Source organism: Ambystoma mexicanum, chromosome 13, assembly GCF_040938575.1.
Source record: "Ambystoma mexicanum isolate Mex_15411 chromosome 13, UKY_AmexF1_1, whole genome shotgun sequence".
NCBI lineage: Eukaryota > Metazoa > Chordata > Amphibia > Caudata > Ambystomatidae > Ambystoma > Ambystoma mexicanum.
The window spans coordinates 142,493,552-142,508,275 of record NC_090938.1 but is presented as its reverse complement, the minus strand read 5'-3'; the positions used below and the strand labels follow the sequence as shown (position 1 = coordinate 142,508,275).

The following is a 14,724-nucleotide window of genomic DNA, read 5'->3' as shown; positions in this document are numbered from 1 at the left end:
GCGCGAAACCTTATCCAAACCCTTACTCTCGAAGATAACCTTTAATGGTTTGTGATCAGTACGCAAAACAAATTCCATACCCCACACAAAATTTCTAAACCGCTCAACAGCCCAATAACAAGCTAAGGCTTCCTTCTCAAGAACGGAATATCTCAACTCTGCACCCTTCAAGGCACGTGACGCATGTGCTATCACCTCCTCTGTACCATCGTCTTGTCTCTGCGAAAGTACTGCACCTAGCCCTCCTTCGCTGGCATCTACAGTGATTATAGAACATTTCCTTGTATCAAAACAACCCAAAGGGCGGGCCATATCAATCTCTTGTTTGATCTTTGTAAATTCCATGTCACACTTTTTGTTCCATATGAATTCAACCCCCTTTTTTAGAATCTTCCTCATTTCCACAACTTTGGATGCATAGTTCATCACAAATTTTTGGTAAAATTCCGTCATGCCTAAAAATGAACGTAGTTCATTTTTGTTAGTTGGCTTCTCAATTGCCTTTATCGAATTTACAATGCTCTCTTTAGGTTTCACCCCTTCATGAGAAATTTCGTGGCCTAAGTAATCTACCTTTGAAAGAGCAAATTTACACTTTTCCTGTCTCAATGTGACCCCCCTTTCTTCAAAAATTCTCAAAACTTCGAATAATCTTTTGTCGTGTTCAAGTGTTTCTCCACAGACCAACACATCATCCTGGAAACAAAACACCCCCTTCACACGTCTGAGTAGGCAGTCCATTACCTTTTGAAATACCGATGAGGCCGATGCCAAACCAAAAGGCATCCTTCTAAATTGAAAAACACCCTCGTGAGTAATAAAGGCGGTAAGCTTCCTACATCCTTCCTCCAACTCAATCTGGTGATAGGCTGACGCCATATCTAATTTTGAAAAAAACTTCCCTCGCCCAACCCTGGTCAACATCTCACACATGTTGGGCAATGGGTGCCTATCAACCATGATACATTTATTGAGCTCACGCATATCTATACACAGCCTTAGATCTCCTGAACTCTTTTTAACTACCACTACCGGGGACACCCATTCTACTCCACCTGCCTTTTCAATCACACCCGACTGTAACAATTTCATCAACTCCTTCTTGACCCCTTCCCTCAATGACAAAGGTACTGGCCTAAGCTTCGCAACTACAGGTGTGCTATTTCTTTTCAAAATAATTTGGTGAATAAAACCTTTCACTTTTCCCATATCTCCATTGAACACTCCACCGTGCTCTACCACATACTTACATGACCCTACATCTGATCTTGATACCTGATAAACCTGCTCATCCTTGTTCGGGTCCAACTTGATGGCAAGGTTTTTCTGCTCCCTCCATCCCAACAGGGATTGTCCCTTTTTTGTTATGTATACCTTGCCGTCGCATTTCCGGCCCTTGAACTCAAACTCACTCCACACATACCCCAACAGGTCAATTTTGTCCTGATTATAACCCCCCGGATTTATATCAGGTTTTGATAGGCCGGACACTTCCCCTTGCATCTCCTTCTCAAACACACTTCTTGACACCAAAGTGATCTTGGACCCAGAGTCTGCCATCATGGATACCTCATGGCCATTCACTTTTACCAAAGCATATGGACGCTCACAATCATCGACACTTTCATCCTCCATAACAACATTAACCACGACATTCTGCATTTGAAGTGTCATTTCCTCCTCAGACGACCTTCTATCTTCTTCTTCGTTCACATATAGGACCTTCTTTTGAGCATTTTGTCCAAATTGAAAGTTTTTGCAACAGTTTTCGTAATGGCCTTTTCTCCTACACTTAGCACACGTAGCCCTGCGTCCCGGACACACAACCGAGGATGCGAAGTGTGTATTGCTCGCACATTGGAAACACAGTCTCTCATTCTTCTTCTCTGCCTTCTGCGGGAGTTCTTGGCTTCTTTTCTCTTCCGGAGTTCCCCGACTTGGCTGCCGATTCCTCGATTTTTTCTTGCCCTTCCCATCTGTTACACTTAAAACTTCCGTTTTACTCTCCTTTGGCTCTGGCACTTCGTTTCTAGATAATTTGGCAACACACGCTAATGAATGTTCTACCCTCCTCGCAATGTCCAATACGTCATCCAGATTTGGCTCATCTCTTAGCCATAGCTCCTCTCGAATCTTGTTGGCCCTGCAGTGTGTCATGAACTGATCACGTATGTGCTCGTCAAAACCATCTTGAAATTTGCAGGACAGGGCAAGATGTCTCAACGCCGTCACATATTCTTCCACAGATTCTTCAGATGCCTGCACACGCATGCGGAAATTGTACCGCTCCAATATCGTGCTGGTCTTGGGATTAAAGTGCTTATCCAACTTCATCAGAGCCACATCAAATTCGTTCATGTCATCACCCCCAGCATCCCCATGCGGTTGTGGAAGCTCTGGACACAGGTAAGTCTTCGTAGTAAGTATTTATTAGGATAACAGGATATTAAGGCCCCAACAATACAGAGGGCTCCTCTCCTCCCACCTGAGGCTTCAACTGACTAAAACAGAACCTTGAGCAAAACATAAACATACACACAGGGTCTGTGACATCATCAGAACCTGGACTAGTAAACATTCTGCTGCATGGCTTTCCATGCAGCAATGATCAACATCATAACAAAAACATTAAAACGTATTTTAAAATGCAAATACAAAGTCCATTAATCAATCTATTTATGTAAATCAGACAAAATAAATCTTATAATTCGATACAGCCAACAGTTTAAAACAGATTACAACAACATTACTTCTTGAAAAGACTTAAATCATTTGAGTTTAAAAGTAGGATTGTTATAAAGTGGTATACAACCAATTTGATTATTGTTTAAATGAGTGGAAAACATGCTACTATGATAATTAAATTGTGAATCGTGAGAGCATTGGCAGTCTTTATACATCAGGCGATCAATTACAGTAGATGTGTTATGGTAATACGAGAGAGTTCACCTCTGACACTCTATTCATTCAAAAAGGTGCTTACTGGGAGGGCACGCTGTCCACAGATATCAATTTAGAGTTATGACGCCACAGCCAATATCTAAGCTTTCCGACTCATAGTTAAGACAATAGTGCCAAAACTCCTCTCTTCTTATGGAGTCGTAGCTATGGACATATCTGCCAAACGTAGTCATATACAAGGTCCCAGGCCTTTGCATTCGGTAGAGATGTCTGGCTGTTTCAACCATGCTTGGTATTTTACAGACATGACATGCAGCATACCCATTGGTCTAGTGGAATCTTGTTGGCACCACGTAGGGCGAATAGTGGCAATTGATTTATGCGCAATCTAAGAATAAAATTGTGCACGGCTGGACTAGGGCTCTGCCAGAGATGGATTTGAGTTTTTAAGTAGCTGTATGAGACCTTTGATACACATCTGTAAGATCGCAAAGTGAAGAGGTGTTCATAATTATTTAGCCAATCCCATTGGTTAATCTTTCTCCTGAATATTGTGTTCAGTGTAGCATACTTTGTGCCCCAATTAAAGTGTGGGTGCCAGATGATGCGATCATACAACTTATAATTCAAAGAGGAAAATGTGCTTCCCCTGTGCTCCAATCGCAGTCTATTATCTCCCAGCAGCGCAAAGAATTGGCATTTAGGGTTTGAATTGGCTTTCATATGGAGTTCACCTAGTTTGGTCAATAGTAGGCCCCTCAAAGAAATCAAGCCCAGTTTAAGCCTAAAATATTCCATAGAGGTCGAGGGAGATCATTTTAGCACTCCAAAAATGGCCCTCCAATTTATCCAGCCATATCAAATCCCCCATGACCAAGGCATCCCAGCCATATAAACCATAGGGCAAAAACATTGTTTGTATAAAATGATTATGCCCTCGATCGAATAGCCTGCTGTGTCAAACCTGTCTTATGTGCGTCAGGCGGTAAGCCTTTATCTTTTTAGCCTCCATTATCGGGCCAAAGGACACGTTGATGCTAATTTCTAAATACAGGTAGGGATATTTCTCAACATAATCAAGGGTGCCCAAAGATGTGTGAAAAGTCAGACGATTTATCTTCTGGACTGTGGCCAACACAGCTTTCGTTTTATCCATGTTGGTTATCAAGGCATTTTCCACTGCGCAAGCGTTTCTAACATCCCCCTTGCGCCACTGAAGTTACGGTTGAATAAAACCAAGTCGTCGGCATACAACATAAATGGTATAGGCACACCTCAGACTTTGGAACAACAGCCCACTACTGAGGAAAAGTGCAAGGGGAGGTCAGCCAAATATAGGTTATGCAACAGGGGTGCCAAAACGCAACCCTGTTTGACTGCCATGTTTATAACAACCCAGTCTGTCCCAAAATCATCCAACCTCACTCTGTCCCCAGTGTTCTGGCGTAACCCCTTCAAAATGCACAGTAACCATTTTGGGCAACCCCACCGCTCCAGCTTGTGCCATAGCTTTTCATGACTGACTGTCAAACACTGCTTGAAATCCACAAAAATTATATACAAAGCAGATCCTCCCTTAATGGATGCTCTCCGGAGTAATGTATCCAGGGTCCTGAGCTTGTGGGTGGTTGAACTTCCCGGGCAAAAGCCAGTCTGATCAAATTGAAGTAGGTGATTATCAACCGCCCATTTCTGCAGGGCGCTCGGGACCATAGATGAGAAAATGTTCCCAGTCACATCTAGGAGAGACAGCAATCTATAATTTGCCGGGATCACTTAGTCTGCCTTTTTGTATATTTGCAGCAAGATGGTTTGCTGCCAAGACTCTTGGATCTCCTAAGAGTGGCTAACCCTCTAGAATCGGAATTTTAAAATCCGTGCCCAACCTATGGAGTCCTTTATTAAAGACAATACTAGCAGGCCAGTTTGGGCAAGAAGCCCTGCACTTCTTTAAATTCGTAATCGTTCCGGCAATAGTCTCAGAGGTCATCGATAGAGGCCAAACCCCTGGCAATATTCGTGGTTGTTTACTTTAGTGTGGCCATATTCGTTATCCTTTAAAAAGGATAGCCACACATTTTCCTGGATGGGTTTTAATATTTTTTATTCGATTTAAAGCCCTTCGCCCCGGACAGAATCTGCCATATGTTTCTATTTCTAAGCACACAAATGGTAGTTTGCCATACGCTATTTTTGATAGAATATCGCCATCGTTTCAACCAAGACTTATAGGCAACCTTAGTAGCCCTAATTTGTCTCCTCCTCTCCCCTAGAGTAAGTCCGGAGCTTCGTGCCATCCTCATATTTCCTTCCCTTTGCTCTTTTGCCGTCACGTATATCTATATCGAATGCATTACTGCGTTTGTCCACTTCTACTTGGTGAGGCTGAGTGACAGCACACGATGCAGTTGCTATAGGTTTTAGTAATGCTTCATATTCATTACCATTCAGGGAACCCAGCCATGTTATATCGCTATCCGTAAATTCAGATAATAAGTTGGCTTTACATACATGACAAGCAGTCCAACAAATTCGATTGCCCACATGATTCGGGTATATCCTGCTACAGTTATGAAGTGGCCTTTTTTTCTTAGGGCAATGGATAGTTAGTGCCATTATGGAGTGATCACTAAAGCAATTCTGCTCAATTTTAATTCCACTGTGTTAATCAAGCAAGCAAGCATTATTCCCAAAAGAATTATCCAAAAGTACCTTGGGATTTCCCAGGTGTATTTGCCAGGTAGATCACCATTCGTTCTGCCATTCATAAGTGTAACATCCCAGACTCTCAGGAATTGCACCTATTGAGCACTCCTGCCGTTACCTTGTTTCTGTAGCATCACACTTTTAAAAAAATGTTTCGGTAGGATGCACAATCTTGGACCTCAATACACCATGCAATAAAATCATCACACAGAAGAATCATCTGATTTACTGAAGGCCCACCCGAGGTGGAAAAGAATCTCCTCAAGACCGGCACAAATGCTCTGCAGGCATGCTGTATCAGTGGGGGATGTATACATTTACAAATCAGGATATTATGCCTATCCCCTAAATAGCCCACCTGCAATTCAACTGCCTGGACAGAGCAATTATTGGGGGATTGGGCGAGGGAACAGGAGTCTATATCTTGTCTTACTCAGATGATCAGCCACCCATAATTTGGGGCAAATGAGATCTCTCAAGGTACATTGTGGACTCCAGACAGGTTTCCTGTACGAGGAAGACATCATACGTAGCAAGCAGGGATACTGTCCCTCCCCATTTACAATGTGGCCATGGCCCTTAGTATTCCAGCTTGCTATTCCGTATCTTATTTACCTCCCTCCAACTGGTCCTCTGGCATAGTCATAGCCCCACTTACCGGGTAACAATTAGTTCTCTCCCATCCACAATAAGATCATCAGATTGACCAGCGCTAAAGCCCCTACCTTGTTTTCCAAATGGGACACCGGGGAAAGAGGGGAGATGCTCTTTCCTTGTTTAAAACACTATGGCCCATGCCAGCATTATAGGTTATCGTAGGCAGATCACAACAGAATGTCAATTTAAAACCAAAATGGTGTAAACCACCAGCACACATGCACAGAAGGGAAACCACTGCAGGTGATGAACATTTTTTCAGCGTCCAGTTTGTTACACTATCCCATTTGGGGAGTTCAATTTGGGCCATGTCTCTGACTCTAATCCTAAAAAGAGTCTGGTTATATTAGACCACATACATAGTAAAAAAGAGCGATTAATAAAGGGCCTATTTGCCATGGGGTACAGTTCTTCTAGCTTCAACAGGGTACCTACACACAGTAAGACTACCAAGAATATTACGTTTGAACTTATTGCACATATTTAAAAGTGACCCATTATTATCTATTGACAGTGTAGGGCTCAGTATGTGTTTATTAAAGTCTTCAACAAGAGCCATATGGTCATCGTAAGCAGAATGTATGTACTGTGGGAGATCAAACCTCACAAGAGTCTGGGAGGGAGTTCAATAAATCAGCTCTGCCTTGATCTGCCAGCAGCGACCCAGGCAATGTTGAAGCCAGCTTTCTTTTTTTTGTGTTTTTATTGTTTTTGGTTAAAAATACATTCAACCTTAATACAATTCAATACAATTAATATAAAGTAAAAGAAAAAAAAAAAAAGATTAAAAGCAAAACAGTGAGTACTTCTTTAGTCAAGAGTTGGTTACATCTAAAACCAATAAATACATTTCTGGTCTTGTCACATGGGAACCTTACCGAGTAGGGGGAAATAGTCCCTCTGCACTTATGCTCCGATTCTAAATGTGTCAGAGAGGCATAACCGTGCAGACTTTCAATAGTATTAGACCAATCCTATCTGGATTATTCATCAGTAGTGAAATCAATGTACTCTTGCAGCGTGCTTTAAACTTTCCCAAACTCGAGACTTGCCCTTGGTTCATAGCCTCTGCAAAGTCCTGATGTAAGGTCTTTCTACGAGATTGCAACAATTTCCCATAAAATGACAATAGACGCCATTGACCCTTTGCTTTTAACAACGTAAGGCCACATTCATGTGTAATGCTGCTACTGGAAGAGAGTTGAAAACACCCAGCACCTTATGCCAGATAACACCTTCAATCAACGACAGGTAATCCAGTGCCCATTCATCCAACAACTCAATACAATACAGGAGTTTTGGACAAATATTTCCTTCAAAGAATTTGATAAATCAGTACAAGTGAAAACCTGCAGAATCAATGCTTTAGATGTTTCATTTGGGGAATATAAAAGTCAGCTTTGGCTCTCATATAGTTCTGAAGAAATACTTTATCTGGAGAACAGATGAACGGAAACCCCAAGTAAATTATGCAATTAACCCTTTCCAAGGCTAAACCATTTAGAGAACAGCTCAATGTGGTCTTACGTTTTCTTTGCACCATAGACGTAATCTGGGTTTTTTTGGGATTCATTTTTAAATTGCTCTCCTTCACGTAGCCTTTAAAAGGTTAGCAATAGCCGACGCAGCCCTGTTTGAATACAAATCAATCAGGACAAAATCATCGGCATAAGCCATCCAACAAATTGACAAATGTCCAATTTTAGGAGGGATAAATTAAGCAATTTCTAATGATTTGGCCACAGAGATTAAAGAGACAAGGGGCCAGGATACACCAGTCTATCTTTATAGTCAAAGAACCCTCGTGATTCAGCCACACTCTTACAAAGCTGTCTTCATGTAACAACAAAATCAATTTGAGAAGACCTTCGGGATTCCCCATTGCATTAATTTGGCTCTAATAACAGTATCAAAAGGCACTGGATAAATCAAACGCAGCCAAATGCATCACTGGGTATCCCCCCTATTAACAGAGTCGTTAAGACAACCCAACAGGAACCGGTTCTAATTCGTTCCATGAGATTTCCGGAAACCCGGTTGAAAGGGGGAAATCAAGTCAATACTATGAACCCAAGAATCCAGGTGCTTCAGTATCATGAGTGCGAAAATTTTACTTTCTGAATCCAGGATAGTTATCGGACGATAGTAGCCGGCTTTGTACCAATGCTGGAAAAGTAGCCCAAGATCGTGGGCTAGGTAGTTGTAAAGAGGTCAACTGCCACTGCATTCGCTTTTTTATCCTTTGTGTATGGGGCATCGACAGTGGAGTTAGGACAGTTTATGGGACTCTGCTGAAGTTTCCCCACTTTTTCTGTGGGCCTGCTAGGGTTTGTGTTCCTCATATTATCACCACCAGATTGCAAAGAGTAGCAGAAATGTCAATTATGTGGCCCAGCCACGGGGTTGTCGCATAGAAGGATGAGAGACTCTTATTGCGAGTCCTGGATGGAACAATAACATCAATGTGCAACAAGCCCAATAGGGGAGCTCTGGGGCATCAACCCTGCGTGGCTCTGCCGCACAGTTTAAGGAAAAGCAAAACAAAATAAACCAATATCACAATGTTCACTGTTTCTTTTCCAGCATGGTTCTGCTTCGACTAAATCTCAGGAAGTAGGGCGTTGAAGACTGGCGAGGGAGCTCAAAGGCTGTGGCACACAGTCGCTCCCCGCAAGCGAAAAGATAATAGAGACAGGCAAAATAATCAATTTGTTCGATGTTCAGATACGGATTCCGACTGCGTTTGTTCTTCTCAGCATCCAGCAGTCCACAGAACGATTCACGCTGGGCTACGTGATACACCTCCAGAGTTTGGTAAAGGAGCCGTGCTCTGCGTTCACAGAAGGACAGTGCCTGTAGCTGCTCGCTCGCTCGACCAACACAGAAAACTTTGCCCAAAACACTTTGCGCAAGCGCTTCGTGCTGGGCTCCGGGATATGTAGCAACGCCTCCAAAGTTTGGTAAAGGAGCTGTGCACTGTGTTCTCAGGGGGACAGTGCCTATTGCTGCTTGCTCGCTCACTGCCAGTCAGCAGTCTAATGACAAAATATATTCCTTTATTTAATTGTATGATTCTTACAGAACCTTTACAAACATTACAAATGAGAAAGAAACTCACTTTAAAATGCAAATACATCATAGTACAATCAATCCATTCATATAAATCAGATAAAATCAAATATGATTCGATACAGCCAACAGTTTAAAACAGAGACTAACAAAATGACTTCTTGAAAAATATTCATAAAATCATTTGAATTTAAAAGTAGGATTGTTAAAAAGTGGCGTACAACCAATTTGATTATTGTTAAAATCAGTGGAAAACATGCTTCTATGATAATTAAATTGTGAATCGTTAGAGCAGTGCCAGTGTGCTTGGTAGTGGTGTCTTTGAGAATGAATTTGATTGCTGGCAGCTTGAGCTTCAGGTGACATCCAGGAAGGACAGACCATGCTTGCGTCAATCGTTAGACAAAGAACTGCGTTATGCATGACGTGCTAAAAATGTGTCCCCTCAAAAAGGTTCACGTTTCTGGGCAACTCTGCTTCAGTTTACTTAGATGTTTTACACAGATTGAGGTGCAAACTGGGGATGTTGAAATGGAGATGCCCCTTCTAGTCCTGATAACTCAAAAATTGACACCCAACAGGAGCAAAGGCGTGTACGCCCCCAGTCCTCAGACAAGGTATGCTTGCCTAATGGGTGCCCTAAGGAAAACGTCCCATGCCAATATATTTCCCTGCATCTGTATTTTGGAAAGCCACACCCAGGGACGGCCTCTGGGCCCTTCAAACTTTTCAAATGAAAGCAGCCTCGAGCCTCAGGACAGCCCCCAGCAACTACCCCCATATTGCCAGTCAGCAGTCTAATAACATTATATTCCTTTATACATTACTTAGGTTCTGGGGGGTTATAGTGTGCGCTTTGCAGCGCTCGCCTTACAAGCTGAGTTTACTGGAGCCTGTCCAGTCTTCAACCCCCTTGGGGAAAACAATTACCTCGTTGCCTTTCAACACTGGTTCATCTGCCTCAGCCACTTTCTAACAAAAAAAGGATTCATAGCTATTCAGCAGGCATTCAGTCTCAGCTTCCCGCTGTTTCGCGCCTCGTAATAATTGGCGGCTATTAACATGATGTCCATTAGAATGGGTGTCTCGGATTTCTTTCCACTCTAAACGAGGGGCTAAGGGGGGCCACAATCATGTGGAAATTGGCCCCCAAACATCTTCAGACGGTCCTGGCCACACCAGGAAAGGCACTAATTGACTAATAGCTGAAGTCAAACAAAAGGGTCACTGTCTCCGATACCTAGACATTGTTACCTTTACGAGGGCTAGAGATCGGTAGGGCTCCAGTTAGCAATAACAGGAGGGGCTTGTTTTACGAGGCAAGGTTGGGTAGGATGAGGACATAAGGTAGATAAGACAGGAAGGAAGGCACCCACCTTCAAAACCTGTAGTGCCAAGTAAATAATTTTGACTAAACTTACGGAGGTGCGTGCATAGCTGTGAAATGAAGGAGCATAGGGTTTGATGCAGCACCACTACGGGGCGTCTTTCATTAAAACGTACAACACATCTTAAACCATCGAGCGTTCGACGCTACACATGATATTCCACCAGCGCTCGTCAGGAAATCATCTTTACTTTTCATCAGAACACCTCCTCTCTACATATAATGGGACCAGGAATATCAGCATATCCCCAGGCCGTGTCACCGAGACGTCAGGACATTCTCTCACCGATTCATTACATTTCTTCCACGCTCTGTTTTTTCAATGCAGTGCACGGAGTTCTACTCCGCAATGTAGTGGGCAATATTTAGTTCCCAGTAGCCCAGTCCTTCCTATGTGAGAAATGAACCCTAGCTACGTCCTACCAGATCACGTGAGGTGCACGTTACGCACAAGCAAACTATGTATGCCCGTGAAGTACCACGTGATCAGTGCACGAGCGGGAATCTGGGAGACAGAGGGAACCTCGTGACAGAGGGGCAAAGATACGCCTGCATTGCGCCGAGATTGAGAACAACGGCGGCAAGTAATTCCCAGGATAAATTGTAGTAAACCGGTATACATCTTGGGAATTGTGGTCCCATGCAAAGCTATGAAATACTTGTGCTCCTGTCTAGAGGGGAGAGGCACCCTGTGCAGAGAGGCATACATGCCAACATTCTGAAGCACATAGGAGGGAGATTTCACTAGAGAAAACGGGAGAAATTGATTTCCCCATAGTTATGCATTGGGGCTAGAATTATTTTAGGCGGGAGAATGTCAAAAATAGCAATATTTTTCCATAGCTCTCAACTCACCCGCTTTTGGCGGGTGTCACCCGCCTTCAAAGCAGACGAATCACCCGCCAAGTCCCTCATACGCCCATTCATTTCAATGGGCCTCTCACCCGCCAAAAAGAAAATCGGGTGTTTTCACCCACCTAGGTGACAAATAAGGTTGGGAGTTATGATTTTTCAGTTCGAAATCTTGAGTCTCCCACCTAAAACGGAGGGTTGGTATGTCTGGAGAGAGAATATTTGGGTATTCTTTGAGTAGCATGGTGGTTTGTCTTTTATACAGAGGGGTTTATTTGGGGGTTTGTCTTTTACAAAGGTATATAACCACTCCAACACTTTTGCTGGGTGTCACCTGCCTTGAAATCATGTCACTCGCCTGCCTACAGCCTTAACTAGCCATACATTTCAATGGGCTCTCACCCTAAAAGCAAAATCATCAGTTTTCACCTGCCCTGGGGACTCAAAAGGTTGAGAGGTGTGGTAGAGGGGGGTCAGTGGGGGCTTTGTTTTCCTGCACACATGGGGATATTCAGTGGCGTTGCTAGAGAGGGCTAAGGGGGCTGTAGCCCCTGATCTTTTGGTTGTTCCCTGAATAGAATCTCAGAAGCTACAACCAAAAGGCTAGCTAGCCCCCTGTCCCGACAGTTCCGACATCAGCGTAGCCCCGGGTCTTTTCCAGACCTAGCAACACCCCTGGGGATATTTGTGATTTATCATGTGTAGTGACGGAAGTGGGCGTTGGCCTGTGCAGAAGTGCGGATTTGGGCTTTTGCCAACTGCAGAGGGACAGATTTGGAGCGTTTTATCCTGTGTTTAAGAGGCGATATGTCCGGTAAATTAATTATACAGAGAGTGTGGTTGGATAAGCCTGCTCAGGAAGGTCGAGTATTTGGAGATTTGAAACATGTAGTAGAAGTAAGGGGCAATTTGTTTCAGAGGAGGGACTGGGACATTTGTCCTGAACAAAGAGGCCAGTTTGAGCATTTGTCCCGTGCAAGAGACCAACCTGGCAGAGAGGTGGATTTGGACATTTGTCTTGGCAGAGGGACAGATTTAGGCATGCATGCCAACATTCTGAAGCACCTGGGAGGGAGACTTTGTAACGGAACGCCAGAAAAATTAATTTTCCCATAGGTGTTCATTGGGGGTTAGAATGACTTTAGGAGGGGGAAAGAGAAAAATAGCAATATTTGTCTTGAAAAAGAAGGAGTGGACATGGACCAAGAAAAGATCAAAGCTTTCCAAACATGGAATTGTAAGGAAGGCATGGTATCAACAGTAAGACAGACACAAGTGACCACAGTTCAAGGGTATTTATTGAACTTCAAAAAGGGTTTGAAAAACGCCTAGCTAATCCTAAATCTAAATATGGGATCAAGCTACGACCATCAAATAATAATAGCGCAGTCCTAGTGGTATCTTGTCAAAACAAAAGGGCCTATACTAAATAAAACCTATTGCCAATCCTTGCCTCTAAATACAAATAGTGTGGGAAACAATGTTATGTAAAAGAGAGAAGTGTTCAAGAAATGATTTGTCAGGATATTAAGCCCATTGGCCTCCCTTCCCACGTTTTCAACACGAGACAAGACGGCACACTCAGCCTTAGCATAGTCTCTGGCTTCCCTAGCACCAGGGTGCAGTTCAAACATTAGCATCCCAGCCTTCCGTGCCCAAGTCTCTTTGCCTTTCAGAGTCTTTTCTTTCAGAAGGCCTGATGCGACAAACAAACAATAAGCTATTTTCTTCTTAGGATTTCACACATACTCAATTTCTCAGGTGATTCACTATTCACCTCGGATCCCCCTCAGCTCGGCTGAGCTAACCTTTAACAGAATTCTCGTAGGATTTTCATGTATCCAATTTCTCTGGTAATTCACGGTTCACACCGCATCCCCCTCAGCTGGGCTCAGATCCGTTTTAAGACAATATTCAGTCAGTCTCCCTGCGCCGGGCTGGGACCAATTTAATTCACTCTAACACAAACTTGCTGTGACCTAAAGCTTTCAGTTGATCTCCGTCGTTCGGGCTCGGGCCAAATTTATCTACTTTGTCATCAACTTTCTTGGCAGTATCAACATCGAAGACTTTCAATTGTGCACAGGATTTTGTTTGACCCGCTGTAGGACCACTTTGATGCAGAGTTCTTTGCCCCTCTTTCACCTTTGTCAACTCTCGGTTGGATACCTTACAGGGACATTTTAATGAGCATGCACGCAGTGTCGCACCACTCTGCCAAAGGTATTGTATCTTGGTTTCAAAGTTCAATCACTCATCTGTTGTTCAAGTTTACTCGCGTTGGTTATCACATGCGTTTCATACACTGTTCGCTTCACCGCACACCATACAATGTTGCCGCTTGCAATCTTGGCTTCAACACAGATCAGTCTGGTATTGGTCTCCCCAACTCACCGGCTGTTTTGATTTCACTGGTACTGCTCTGTTGTAGGAGCCAGGGACAGTACCACGGCAGCACACGATTCTCCCAGCTTTGATTATCGACGTGGGAGGGCCCCAGGTACTTCTGACACACAATGCAGGATTCTTTAGCATGGTTTCCTTGTCTTACACTTTCTATTCTCGTGATTTCATGAAATGAACGTTCCTTGTCGAAAAGGTCAAGGGCACTTATCTCCTTGTGATCCCCTTCTGTTTCACCGTTTTTCTCCTTGTGTAAAACTGCAATCTTGGAGCTGCTGTTTCCTTGTGTGCTTTGCCGCGCTCAGAGTGTACTCTCTTGCTCCGCCCTTTATCAGTGTGGGAAGTGTAATGGAAGTCAGGTGTGCGTAATGGTCAGTAATTTCCTGATCCTGCCTTACCATTGTTTTGGGACATGTCAGGTATACGGTTTGGGTGTTAGTCCGTTTTCTCTCATAGCGATCTGTCTGTGAGAACGTGTTTGTGTTGTGAAAGGGGGGCGGAGTTGAGTTCCTAAATTTCCTACCTGGTAGGATGGGGTAAAGGTGTTACAGGGAAGGGGATACCACATCTCGCCATCTGGTATCCCACTTCCACTCCCCGAAGACCCTTCACCCAGGTGATCCTCCCGCACTGGTCCACCCACAGGAAATGGATCCAAAAGCGCTGGCCGTGTCCTGGCCACCTGGATGACAGATCCCCGGGGACTAGCTTGTGAGACACCTTCTGGTTTCTCACAGAATGTACCAAGA

At 43.7% G+C, this 14,724-nt stretch overlaps 1 protein-coding gene across 3 annotated transcripts in view; it reads right to left on the bottom strand.

Annotated features, from left to right (window-relative positions):
- The window catches only part of TAF11 (TATA-box binding protein associated factor 11), a 302,110-nt gene that overhangs the window by 74,543 nt on the left and 212,843 nt on the right, over nt 1–14,724 (bottom strand). The window contains exon 1 of one of the 3 annotated variants that reach the window (XM_069633495.1): nt 11,007–11,153. The exons of 1 other annotated variant lie outside the window; for it this stretch is intronic. The gene's annotated coding sequence lies outside the window, so the exon portion shown is untranslated. Of the gene's footprint in view, nt 1–10,754; nt 10,958–11,006; nt 11,154–14,724 lie in introns of those variants that run through there. One more of the 3 variants, XM_069633497.1, reaches the window with a different exon arrangement.